The sequence below is a fragment of the Canis lupus genome, chromosome 7, assembly GCF_003254725.2.
Source record: "Canis lupus dingo isolate Sandy chromosome 7, ASM325472v2, whole genome shotgun sequence".
Taxonomy (NCBI): Eukaryota; Metazoa; Chordata; class Mammalia; order Carnivora; family Canidae; genus Canis; species Canis lupus.
In genome coordinates this window covers 64,955,499-64,966,724 of record NC_064249.1, presented here as the reverse complement: position 1 = coordinate 64,966,724, position 11,226 = coordinate 64,955,499, and the positions used below count along the sequence as shown (strand labels likewise).

The following is an 11,226-nucleotide window of genomic DNA, read 5'->3' as shown; positions in this document are numbered from 1 at the left end:
AATGTAGTCTGGGACATCCTTATGGTGCTCTTTCCCCTTCCTAAGTGCTGAAGGCCTACTTCCTAGACATGTGTTACAGCTAGAGAGCAGAGCTAAGGGGGTATCAATAAGAGAAGCAGTACACTCTGTCCTAAAGGCAAGACTAAACAGTTTACAACCATCAGAAAGGATGCATACTTAGTTAGCATTTACACTGACCTGGATGGAACTGGAGGGTATTATGCTGAGCGAAATAAGTCAATCAGAGAAAGACAATTACATGGTTTCACTCAGGTGGAATATAAAAAACAGCACAGAGGATGATAGGGGAAGGGAAAGAAAACAGCAATCATCAGAGAGGGACAAATCGTGAGACTCTTAACTATAGGAAACAAACTGAAGGTTGCTAGAGGGGAGGGGCATGGGGGATGGAGTAACTGGGTGATGGGCATTAAGGAGGGCACATGATGTGAGGAGCAGTGGGTTTACACGCAACTAATAAATCATTGAACACTACATCTGAAATGATGTTCTGTGTGTTGGCTAATTGAATTTTTAAAAAAGACTAAAGAGTTTAGACTTGAGTCTGCAGGTCCTGTAGTTTTCAAATCATTAGTAATATCCCTTTATTAAAATTAAATCTTACACAGAATCCAAATAAACAATGATATTTTAAAGTCCTAAGTTTATTTCAAGCATCCAAATTTAATAAACCTTTGCGTATAAATCCAATCAGCAAGACTAAATAAATTCAAAATTATGGTGAAATGATTATGGATGGCAGAGGACATAAGCCTCATTATCCATGATATTCCAGTAAAACGTTTGCCATACCCCAAACCAATTGAATCAGACTCTCTGGGGATAAGGTCCAGGCATCAGTACTTTTTTAAAAAGCTCCTTAGGTGATTCTAGTGTGCAACCAAATTTAAGAACCACTGCCCTATGTCACTGTTGGAGGTTAGATGCTGCTGGTACAAGGATCACAAGTACTTAATCATAAAAGTCACCCAGATGCTTAATAAATAGAGATTTTTAGGCTCTTCTTTTCTGGATTTTGATTTGGGTATAGCCTGAGCATTTAGAAATCTCAAAAGTTCCGGGGGAACCTGGGTAGTTCAGTCAGTTAAGCATAGGACTCTTGGTTTCAGCCCCAGTCATGATCTTAGGATAGTGAGATCAAACCCTGTATGGGGCTCCAAGCTTAGCAAGGAGTCTACTTGAGATGCTCTCACTCTACCCCTCCCCCCACTCACGCATGCACTCATGCACATGCACAGTCTCACTAATATAAATAAAATATTTTTAAAGGAATAAGGACTTTTGGGCAGCCCGGGTGACTCAGCGGTTTAGCGCCACCTTCAGTTCAGGGCGTGATCCTGGAGACTCGAGATGGAGTCCCACGTCGGGCTCCCTGCATGGAGCCTGCTTCTCCCTCTGCCTGTGTCTCTCCCTCTCTTTCTCTCTCTCTGTGTCTCTCATGAATAAATAAATAAAATATTTTTTAAAAATAAAGGAATAAGGACTTTTTATTATTTTTTCAGATATTTATTTGAGAGAAAAGGAACACAAGCAGGGGGAAAGGCAGAAGGAGAGGGAAAAGTGGACTCCCCACTGAGCAGGGAGCCTGATGGGAAGCTTAGCTGGGCTCAGGACCTAAGCTGAAGGCAGACACTTAACTGACTGAGCCACCTACATGTTCCATAAATAAAATCTTTGAAAAAATATAAAGTTCCAGATATTAGGATGAGACAAATCTAAGAAATTTCGCTTAAGCAACAGAAAACTAAGAAGCAAAATTTTAAACTTCCAGCATCCCCTTGACTAAAAAATTTTGAGCTGGCTAATGATGCATTGATTTAGGTAGAATTATCAAGTTAGCAATATTTGTAAGATGATTTTTTTTCTTTTTTTTTTCCTTCTTTTTTTTGGGGGGGGGGGGTCAGGAGTAGTCAGGCATCAAGTGTACAAGAAAAAAAAAATTCAGTAATCTGTTATAATATTCCAAGCACAATAAAGAGCAGCTAGGCTAAGATGATGGCAGGAGGAATGGGGGGGAGAATGTAAGCAACTACTTCATGGTTGTAGTTTACTGTGGCAGCTGAGGATACAAAGATGAATATGATACCTATCACCAACTTAGTGCTTAGAAGGGATATCATGAAGTAAGAATCAATTGGACAATGTCTCCCACTGGAAATGAGAAGAGACGCTTGCTCCACATGGTATTTATAATGGTAAAACTTTAAAAAACAGATGAATTCGTCTGTAATTCTGAAGTGAACATTTTTACACATTAAAGAATTCAGCAACAATGACATAATAGATATTTACCCAACAAAAAATAATTTATTGAATCATAGGCCAAAAAAAGAAAAACCCCACAAAATATAGGACAATTTTATTGGGCTGTTAACAGTTGGCTTGGAATATCTCTCCTAATGCATTCCCTAGTATTGTTGTTACTCTCCACTCAAGCTCAGGAGTACACATTATCATCCAGTTGGAGATTTGCCCAAGAGATCTGCCTTTTTTTTCTTTTCTTTTATCCTTTATTCACTTATTCCCTCAGCTAATCATTCATTCACGTTTACTGACTCTGGGCCCTTTTCATTGTCCATTAACATTTCCACCAAAGGCTGGCAGGACTAATAAATGTGAAACTCAGACCAACCTCAGACCATCAATCTATTTTGACAAGATATTTGGGAGAAAAAGTGCTCTCAAAGTATGAAGGATGACTTGGATTTCCAGTGGACCAGGCAATGGCCTAAAAACTTAAGTCAATAATTCTCGGGAAAATAGAGATAAAGGCAAGCTAGAGAAAGTCTCTAAAATTAACTTAGAGAAAGGTATTCAGGTTTCCAGGCAGGATCCATTCAATAAAAATCACTCTTTAAATGCAGTAGAGATCTGCTGAAACAACCCCAGATAGAGATTCTAAGGTTCCAGGGAGAGGAGATCCCTTGAAGAGGGAAGCTGACAGTGTTTCTATGGGATGGGAGGCTGAGCAGTCCAGGCTTCGTCCATCAGAGGAGGCTGAGAACCCAGTGGAACTGCTGGTAGTCTCACAATGCTGGACGGACAACCCTGGAAGCTTTACATTACAACTTTTCCCTCAAGATGTATATCAAATGTTGAAATAATACAGGATGAGAGGCTAAAAGTTATACTGTAATCCTCTTTTGGGGAAAATTATTAAAATGGTATATTTATATTTTACCATAATGAGAAAATTTTAAAAACAGTTTTGACCAGACTCATTCTGCTAAAGAAAGCAACAATAAAGTTCAGGACCTGCCACAGGAAGGTGCCTGGTTAATGCCCCAGACTTCTAATTGAAAGACCAGGAGGGCTATGATTTTGGAATCGGCTAACAAAGGCAGGCTTTGCCTCGCCAGCACTGTAACCCCACTTGCCCTCCGCTTAGTCCCTGGTTGGACTGAGATGCTCAGTCTCCACCCTGCCTGACAGAGGAAAGTGGGAGTCCTCTCTGGAGGAATATAACATCATATCTGGAGCCTCACAGTGTTCAGCATTCCATTAAAAAAAAACTCTAGACAGGTCCCTGGCTGGCTTAATCCATAAAGCGTACAACTCTCCACCTCAGAATCATGAGTTCAAGCCCAAGGTGGGTGTGGAAACTACTTTAAAAAATAAACAAATTCTAGACAAGCCAAAAGACAGGACCCTATAGCCGAAACCCAGCGGCGAAAACAGACTCGCAGGTGATCCAGATACTAGAGTGAATAAAGACTTCAAGATCACTGATGAAAAGAGAGGAAATCTGAGAAAATCAATTTTTTTAAAAAGACAATTTCACCAGAAAATTGAAATCTATGTTAAAAACCTTTAAAAAAAATTCTAGAATTGAAACATATAATACCTGAAATTAAGAACTTGATCACTTTAGACACAGCAAAAGATAAAATCAGTAAACTGGAATATAGGTTAATAGAAAATTTCCAAACTGAAGCAAAGAGATTAAAAAACAAGAAGGGTACGGGCCCCTGGGTGGCTCAGTCAGTTAAGCAGTCTACTCTTGTTTTCAGCTCAGGTCACGATCTTGGGGTCGTGAGATCAAGTCCCACTTAGGGCTCCATGCTCCACTTGGGATTCTCTCTCCCTCTCCCTCCACCCCTCCCGCTGCTCGCTCTCTCTCTCAAATAAAAAATAAATCTTAAAAAAAAAGGAAGATAAAGAGCCTAAGAGACCTGGGACTCATTGAATAATTCAAATGAGCTATGAGAATAATTCAAATGAGCACATGTAAATGGACTCTCAGGAGAGAATGGGCAGAAGCCATAGCATAGTTCTGTTGAGCCTTTCCTAAAACGAACAAATGACACCAACCTTCAAATCCCAAGCAGCAGACACACAAATCCAACCACAGCTGGCCATATAATGGTGAGACACCAGAAATCATGAGAAAAATCTAAAAGCAGCCAGAGGAGGGAAAAATACATTACCTTCAAATAATTCACAATGAGATGGCTGATTTCTTAAACTGGAATCCAGGTGACAGTAGGATGACTAATTTAAATTGCTGAGAGAAAATAAATGATAACTTAGAACTCTATGCTCAAAGCATCTTTCAAAAGTAAAAGACAGTTTCAAAGAAAAGCTGAGAAAATTCATCACCCAGCAGACTTGCACTAAAATAGTGTCCTAAGTCCTTGAGGTCAAAGGAAAATGATTACAAACAAAAACGTGGAAATACAGGTAGGAATGAAGAGCATCGGAAATGATAAATATGAACTTAATATACTGACTGTCAGACATTTTAACAAGTGGATTTTTTTTAAGAGATAGAGGATGGGAGGGGCAGAGGGAGAGGGAGAAGGAGAGAGAGAATCTTAAGCAGGCTCCATGCCCAGTGCAGAGCCCAATATGCGGGCTCCATCTCACAACCCTGAGATCATGACCTGAGCTGAATTCAAGAGTCAGCTGCTTAACCAATTGAGCCACCCAGGACCCCCATCAAGTGGATTTTACAGGAAGTTAGCATTAAGCTCAAGAAAACCACAGATAAAAAAACTGCAAAATGGGGATCCCTGGGTGGCTCAGCGGTTTAGCGCTGCCTTTGGCCCAGGGCGTGATCCTGGAGTCCCGGGATCGAGTCCCGCATCAGGCTCCCTGCATGGACCCTGCTTCTCCCTCTGCCTGTGTCTTTGCCTCTCTCTCTCTCTCTCTCTAGTCTCTCATGAATAAATAAATAAAATCTTAAAAAAAAAACTGCAAAATGTCCTGCTGAGCAAGTATCTGATGGGAAGTTTCAAAGTATCATAGGATAGGGGTGCTCATTCAGTGAAGCATGCAAACTCTTCAAAGGCTTTAAGTTTGAGACCTCCATTGGCTTTAGAGATCACTTAAAATTTAGGAAAAAGTATCACTGGATAAAAAGTGAATGCTGGAAATAATCTAATTCAACCGTTCATAAATAATTTGAGGGTATGTGATTAGTTGTCTTTTTTTCTACAGGTGAAGAGATAAATTTGAAATTTGGAGTTATAAATGACAGCTGCAATGTTATGCCAGCTTTATTTAGTATAAAAGTTATTTCTGGGGATGCCTGGGTGGCTCAGTGGTTGAGCATCTGCCTTTGGCTCAGGGCATGATCCTGGAGTCCTGGGATCTAGTCCCCACATCAGGCTCCCCACGGGGAGCCTGCTTCTCCCTCTGGCTATGACTCTGCCTCTCCCTCTCTCTGTCTCAAATAAATAAATAAATAAATAAATAAATAAATAAATATCTTGAAAAAGAATAAAAATTAAGGTTATTTCCATATTTTCATTGCTCAGCATCAAGATTATCTTGATCCACATAGGTAAGTTGTTGTTAATGGAAAACATTTTTAACATCTATTTTGTATCACATAGGACGCTATTCTATTAACTAATCCAAAATCTTGAAGAAGAAGAATAAAGCAATTTCAGGGCAAAGGTGAATCATTTATAATACCAAACAAGGGGGCAGCCCTAGTGGCTCAGCGGTTTAGCGCCTGCCTTCAGCCCAGGGCGTGATCCTGGAGACCTAGGATCGAGTCCCACGTTGGGCTCCCTGCATGGAGCCTGCTTCTCCCTCTGCCTGTGTCTCTGCCTCTCTCTCTCTCTCCCTCTCTCTCTGTGTGTGTGTCTCTCTCATGAATAAATAAAAAAAATCTTTAAAAAAAAATACCAAACAAGGGCTTATATTTCTTACATAGATAGAACAAGTCACATAAGTAGCCAAAACTTTCCAAAACTGTGTGTATTAATACCCACTTGTCTAACGGATTATAGGATGGTAACAAATGCAACAGAGCCTTGTTCACTATTGTTCAATACGCGTGGTACAGTTGTGACGGGTACCGTCTTTGTTGTGCTGTTATCTGTGAGCAGACATGACCAGGCCAAATTTTTTAAATGGCTGTGTAAACTTCCTAATTGATTCCACATTTTTTAAAGAACTTCTAATATATGCCCAGAGATAGTAGGGAAAGCTTTATTCTGAGTTGCCACAAAATTTGAGTTAATCTAGCAGTACAAGTTAACTCCTTGCTATCCAATTTATCAGAATTTTATATATAACATGGTTGCATGGCATTTTTTTAAATTACAAGCTTTTAATAGTTTTAAATGTGGTTTTTAAAAATAAAGTAAAAAAAATAAAAATAATAAAGTCAGAGTTAAACACTTAGGAGCCTGAATACCTGTATTCTTTTTGAAAACTATTGTTTCTTTTTTATAACAATTTTTAAAATATCAATTAGGGGCACCTGGCTGGCTCAGTTGGTAGAGTGTGCGACTCTTACTCTCGGAATCATGAATTCAAGCCCCACATTGGGCACAGAGCCTGCCTAAAAAAATAAATAAGTAAGTAAAATTAAAAAATTAATTAGGGGCACCTGGCTGGCTTAGTTGGTGGAGCATGCAACTCTTGATCTCAGAGTTGTAAGTTCGAGCCCTATGATGGGTGTAGAGATTACTTATTAAAAATAAAATCTTTTTTAAAAAATAAAATAAAATATTAATTAATTAAAATAAGAATATCTGAAAGCTGAAATTTACACTGAAGAACTTATTACCAAAATGGTGAAAAAAAATCACAACATATCACCTATTTTACTCAGAAGTCCAGGGTTCATTTCTTTTTTTTTTTTTTTTAAGATTTATTTATTTATTCATTCAGAGAGAGTGAGAGAGAGGCAGAGACCAGGCAGAGGGAGAAGCAGGCCCCATGCAGGAAGCCCAATGTGGGAATAAAATCTTCAAAAGCAAAAACCAAATATTTAGTGGGCACCTGCATGGCTCAGTGGTTGAGCGTCTGCCTTTAGCTCAGGGCGTGATCCCTGGGTCCTGGGATCGAGTCCCACATCATGCTCCCCACAGGGAGCCTGCTTCTCCCTCTAACTCTGGCTCTGTGTGTCTCTCATGAATAAATAAATAAAATATTTCTAAAAAAATTAGTAAGTGACAATGTCCCTGTCACTGTTGTAGGTGCTGGTGATTCAGCAGAGAGCAAGCGAAAGCAAGTCCCTGCTATCTCTGAATTACATTCTAAAAGGTGGTGTTGGCTCTTTTGATAGGAGCCTTCAGGGAAGGCTTCAGTAGGGAAATCAGAATGAAGTGAGGCACTGAGCCACAGGAATACCTGGGGGGGGGAAGAGGTTTCCAAGCAGAACAGTAGCATAAAGGCTTTAAGGTAGGAGTATGTAGTATGCTGAGCCCTCATTATCTGGAGCAGAGCAGATATCTGGGGTTATCTGGTGGGAAATATGGTCAGAAAGGAAAGCAAGGACAAGATGGTGTAGAGCTTTGTGCCCAGAAAGGACTAGATTTTTAGTCTGAGATGAGAAACCATTAGGGGATGGAATGTGATGTGACCTGACCTGTTAAAAGGATTATTCAAGCTGATGTGAGGAAAGGCTGAGAGGGGGTAAAAGTGGGAGTGGGGCGTCTTAGATGAATGCAGCTGGTGGTGGTTTACGAGGCTGAGCAATGGAGCTGAGCATCAGTAGGAGTCACCAGGCGACTTAAAAGGGTGCAAGGGAAACCGAGTCAAGGATGGCTCCAGAGTTTCTAACTTGCACAGCGAGGTGAAAATGGAGAAGTGAATTTGGGATGGCGTGACAGGAATTGGTCTTGGACATTGAGATGCACAGGCATGAGGCATGAGGCTTGCCAACTGAATGGCTTCCGACTTTGAAGTTCAGGGAAGAAGCTAAGGTGGGAAAAGCCAGCCTGGGAGTCATCTACCTCCAGGCACTATTGAAAGCCTTTGGTGCATGAGGTCACCAATTTTGGTTGTAGATAGAAAAGAGAGGAGTCTGGAAAGCTTGAGTTACATTACGGATGTGTCAGACTGTACCCACGGAACAGTCTGGATGGGAAGGATTACCAGAGGCTTCTAGCAACAGAGACACTAGATTATAGGACAGGATGGCAGGAATCCTGATGGCCCCTTAGGGCAAGTGGATAATTGGTTGTAATTATAGCCTCCTTCTTGTCCCTCTCAGGAAGTTTGTATGGAGGGTGGGTAGGGTTGGAGGGGTGTTGGAAATAGAGGGTGCTCTACCTGGGGCAGACTGGGTTTCCCAACCATGAGGCATAAGAGCTCGAGTCCAAGGGTCAGGCTCCCTCCCCTACAGGCTGAAGTCTGGCCTTTCTAAACCACCATAGGCTGCACCAGCATGGAATGAACAACAGGGAGCCTGTCCCTCAGCTACTGCTTCTGTGCCTGTGCTTCCGTACTAGACACACTTGGAAAAGGCCTGTTTGTGTGCAGTTGGGTCAGACAGCCTTGTTCGGGTGGCATGTGGCAGGCTGCAGTCCAATACTGCTGGCCCCGTAGCCCTCTTTCTCCATTACATCAGTGTGCGTGTCTATCTTTATTCTGATCTAGTATGTGCTGACATTACCGTTTGAATCTCAAGGAACAATGGCATTTCCTTTCCTTCCAAGTTCCTAAACAGGATCTCACTGTGGCCCCCAACTCCTGCTAGCTCACTTGAGAGGGTTTGTTGGGCATTTCCAGGGATCCTTAGACAATACCTGACCGTGAAATAAAAGACAATAATACAGTCAGGTAGTGATGTCAGGAGGGGAGACAGCTAAGACAAGCTTGGTGACTTCTACACACACACACACGCACACACGCACACACAAGAGCAAAAGAGAGATACAGTCTTTTGGAATTGGATTAGACTTTGTTGGCAAAACTTGGAGTTATGCTTCCTGTTTTCTAATGCTCGTCCTTAAAATAGCTACTTGAACAATATTGAATTATCTTCATGGGATCCCTGGGTGGCTCAGCAGTTGAGTGTCTGCCTTCGGCCCAGGGCGTGATCCTGGAGTCCCAGGATGGAGTCCCACATCGGGTTCCCTGCATGGAGCCTGCTTCTCTCTCTGCCTATGTTTCTGCCTCTCTCTGTGTGTCTCTCATGAATAAATAAATAAAATCTTTTTAAAAAAAGAATTATCTTCATAAGCAGTGCTTTTCTGCACCCTCCACATGACCCTGCAAACACCCTGCCCTCCGGTCTCTAACACACTGCTGCTGCTGAGAGTGGGTCAGACCAAGGACAATGGTACCATGTTGAAGCTGGCAGTGGTGTGTGGCGCTTCTGCACAAAGCCACACTAGGAGGAGGCAAGGGCTTGCTCTTTCTGATCCCATTTTGTTTTGTTTTGTTTTTTAAAGATTTATTTATTTATGATAGACAGAGAGAGAGAGAGAGACAGAGAGAGAGAGAGAGAGAGGCAGAAACACAGGAGAGAAGCAGGCTCCATGCCGGGAGCCCGATGCAGGACTCGATCCCGGGACTCCAGGATCGCGCCCTGGGCCAAAGGCAGGCACTAAACCGCTGAGCCACCCAGGGATCCCCTGTTTTGTTTTTTAAACATGAAACACTTTATGAATTTGCGAGTCATCCTTGTGCAGGGGCCACGCTAATCTCTGTATGGTTCCAATTTTAGTATTTTATGCTGCCAAAGCGAGCACTCTGATCCTGTTTTAAGACAGCTTTTTGGGAAGGTGGGGGGGGGGCACACACAAAAAAAGACAGCTTTTTGTGTAGATTCATTAAACTCACAAACGGTACAGCAGGAATGATGCTCAGGGCCCAACATAGTGCCTTAAACATAGAAGGCTTTAATATACTTTTGTTGAATGAATGAGTGATGACTGAGTCTGAGAACCAGAAAAACTGGTACTTACTCCGAGTCTGCTAACACTGCACTGTGTTACCTGTTGTCTCTTTGCCTCTTTGGGCTTTAAGATCCTCATCTATAAATGAGGATTAGATAATATGACCTTTGAGGCCCCACCTAGCTTCATCAGCTTCTCACAATTAGATAATCAGCACCTTTCAGGATGGCAGAATGGAAGGGGTTAAAAGCATGGCTGTCAGGGCCAAACAAACCAGGACAGGAGTTCCAGCCCCATCACTTAGAGTATAACATGGCCAGTGCACTCTGACTCTCTGAGCATTCTGTACTTCCCAGCCACAAAGCTATCATGAGGACTGAATGAGATGCTGCAGGAGTCTCCTATAGTGCCTGGCACACAGTTACTACTCAATCATTGAGAGTCGTTGGTACCATCATTGTCAATATTGAAGAGACAGTGGTGACGAATCAGAAAGGAGGCTTCTTGGAGAAGTCAGAATTTGAGCTGGGCCTTGAAGACTAGTTAAGGTATATAGACAGACTTGAGGAGCAAAGTGGGAAAGGGGGTTTCATAAGGGAAAGGGGGTCATATGAGCAAAGGCCTGGGAGCACTAGAGGAGGAGGGGTGCCAGGTTGTGATGAGGGCTGCAAGGAGATGACAATTAACCAGGTAGCAGTGTCCAATAGGGAAGTCACAGCCCATGGGACACACAAGAATGCCCCTAAGTCAGGATCTTTAAGTAAAATTGAACAAATGATACTAAAACTCTAAGGCCCTGAAACCTCCCTACATTCCAAATGTTCACACTCTGGAGGAGGGCCACAGAGCAAGTAACACTTGGCCATAGAGTCATTTCATACACTGTGATTTTTTTAAAGACTCCCATCATTTTTTTTAAATTTATTTTTTATTGGTGTTCAATTTACTGACATACAGAATAACCCCCAGTGCCCGTCACCCATTCACTCCCACCCCCCGCCCTCCTCCCCTTCTACCACCCCTAGTTCGTTTCCCAGAGTTAGCAGTCTTTACGTTCTGTCTCCCTTTCTGATATTTCCCACACATTTCTTCTCCCTTCCCTTATATTCCCTTTCACTAT

At 42.0% G+C, this 11,226-nt stretch overlaps 1 non-coding gene across 1 annotated transcript; it reads right to left on the bottom strand.

The window, feature by feature from the left end:
- Positions 1–9,854: 9,854 nt before the first annotated feature.
- Positions 9,855–9,959, bottom strand: LOC118355378 (U6 spliceosomal RNA). Its single transcript, XR_004817728.1, has one exon. It is a non-coding gene; the product is annotated as a U6 spliceosomal RNA (small nuclear RNA).
- Positions 9,960–11,226: the final 1,267 nt, after the last annotated feature.